This window comes from Lissotriton vulgaris, chromosome 9 (genome assembly GCF_964263255.1).
Source record: "Lissotriton vulgaris chromosome 9, aLisVul1.2, whole genome shotgun sequence".
Lineage (NCBI taxonomy): Eukaryota > Metazoa > Chordata > Amphibia > Caudata > Salamandridae > Lissotriton > Lissotriton vulgaris.
In genome coordinates, this window is record NC_141697.1 from 558550151 (window position 1) to 558552922 (window position 2772).

Genomic DNA, 2772 nt, shown 5'->3' on the forward strand with positions numbered 1-2772 from the left:
CCACCTTTCCAATCTTTCCAGATTAGTATTTTGTGACACACCCTCAACCGGAAAAAAATACAACACCGCCACCTAGAGGACATCTAGAAAATAGACAGGCTAAGCAGCAGTCATCGTAGTTTGAGATAGTCAAGTGTTAAAACCAGGCCTGGCGGAGTAATTGGAGTAATTTTGGTAATTCCACATTACTCTCTGATGCACAACTAGCAATAATAATTCGATTTAGAAAACGCGAGCAGCTGCTTGTGCTTCTGTTTATTTTCTGCTGCATTTAGCTCTATTTTCAAAGGGAAAAACGCATCTTCGCGTCCATTTTGGAGGCAAGTGTACATTTTGCTCTATGAAACTAGCGCTAAAGGCTGGGAGTAAGTTATAGGAAAATCCTACCCAAAGTGCCCATTTTTGATACGAAGGGACAATTTTGCGCTAAGAAAATAGAGCTAAATGCAGTATTACACTTATTGCGCAATTCTGAGTAATCTCATGGAATTTTCAGGCGATACAGAAATATGCGAGTTATGCCGACCTCTAGTCACAACGGGAAACGGCCATTACAACGAAGCCGTTTCCACGAAATCGTTAACCACGCATGCAGTACAACGCATGCGTGGTTACCACGAGAGCCTTTACCACGCATACCTTTACTACGAGGTTTGTAGTAAAGGTATATGTGGTAAAGGAAAAAAGTAAAGAAAAGGGGGGCTTGGGGGGGTCTCCCCCGAAATAAACTCACCTGAAGTCACGTAGTTTAAGAGAAATCGGGAAAAAACCTTCCGCTTTCTCTTAACGACGTATGACGTCACCACGCCACCAATCGAGGAAAATGTTATGAGTGGTAAACGAATTCCGTTGTAACGCATGCGTGGTAAAGGCATGCGTTGCAACGGAATTCGTTGTAATGTCATACATTCGGAAGGATGAACCATGTTGAGAAATGTGGATGAATATATCGAGGGAGTAAGGACAGCCAAGCGAATGGATGGACAGGTGGATAGTTGAAAGATGTTACATTAAGGCGGGTGTAGGTTGATGGGGATGACTTGGTGGATAGATTGCTCGATTTAGAGGGATGTATTAAGGTTTAGTAGATGATTTAACATCTATCTGCTGAGTCCCTTTTTTCAATATTGGGGCGTAATTCTCCCTTCCCATCAACCTACACCCGCCTTAATGTAACATCTTTCAACTATCCACCTGTCCATCCATTCGCTTGGCTGTCCTTACTCCCTCGATATATTCATCCACATTTCTCAACATGGTTCATCCTTCCCTCCTAATCATTTCACCATTGTCATCCATCACTGTCCTCAGCCCATTCAGATCTTTCTCTTAGTCTGCCATCCTCCATTACCTATCTCTCGTCCATCTACTTCCCTTGCTCCAATCCCCTTCCACCACTCCTCTTCCCACCCGCTGACACATCCCTCTTCCCGTCCACCTATCCGTTCCTTCATCCATCACTCTCTTCGCTCACCTTTCTCTGCCTTAAACCTCTCTCCTTCCCAACATATCTATACCTTGATCCCTTCCAATTCTTAGTCCTCCATTATACCCCCTCCATTCACCCTGTTAGCACCCTCCATCTATCCACCATCCTTTAATCATCCTGGTCTACATCTGTTGATCTTTGGCTTAACCGCCTGCCTTCTTGAGCCTATTCCTCCCTTAATCCTTCCCTGCTGCCATTAGTCCTAACTCACCCCCCTATATCCAAACGCCCGCTATCCCATCCACCTATCCTTCGGTCATCCTGACCTTCTTCTGTCTTTCCCCAACTTAACCTCCTCTCTTCATTTGCTTATTCATCCATTGATCCATCCCAGCTACATGAGTTCTTAACTAACTGCTCCATCCACACCCACTCTATCCATCCAACTACCCAGCCCTTGGTCATCCTGATCTTCATCCATCTGCCCCTTTCTTAACCTCCTCTTTTCCTACCTTCCACATATTAATAGTCCTCTTTACCCTGGCTGTCCATCCATTTAACCATTAGTCCATTCATGCATTCATCCATCTATTCCGGCCTTCGCGCCCTTTCTTCATTCACACGTTTCCCTCAGGACCTCATTCACTCAATCCATCTGCCTTATCCTAACCCCTTCGTGTCCATCTCCTTTCCCTCCTCTATGCACTTCCTTCTGTCCTCCACGTTCCATCTGTGAATCATTTACTCCTTCTACCCACCTTTCCCCCATCTCAGGCCCTTCATGTTAATTATTCTGTTCTCTCTAGCCATCTCTCTTCCATACCAGTTCCTCCTGTGTCCCTTTTTTCAATTAATCAACCTTACTTCACCCTCGTTTTCTTCCATTTCCATCACCACTCACCCACGAGACCCTCTTTTCCCCCAGGTCTTCAGATGTCCTTCTATGTTTATCTTGTCATTCCTTCTATTTCTAAATCTATTGTTTCTTAAATTTACAAAATTCTATGATAGTGAAAAAATAGTGCAGCAAAAACATTGATTATCAAAATATCATCAAAGTATTTATATATAGTTAAGTAAAGGTTTAGTATACTTAACGTTACTCATAAAGACCTTGACTATGTAGATATCTTCAAAGTATGCAAATGTGGAGTTAAGCATGGTAAATCTCTACCTTCATAATATTTTGGTAGTCAATATTTTCGCTATATCTCTGTAGCACAATATTTATGTCCCTGATATTCTGACACAAAACCAGATTGAACACTACAAAGGCCTTTCCCAAACCTGTTGGAGCAAGCATGAACCCCCCTTCCCACATCAGACAAAACAAGCCACTGCTG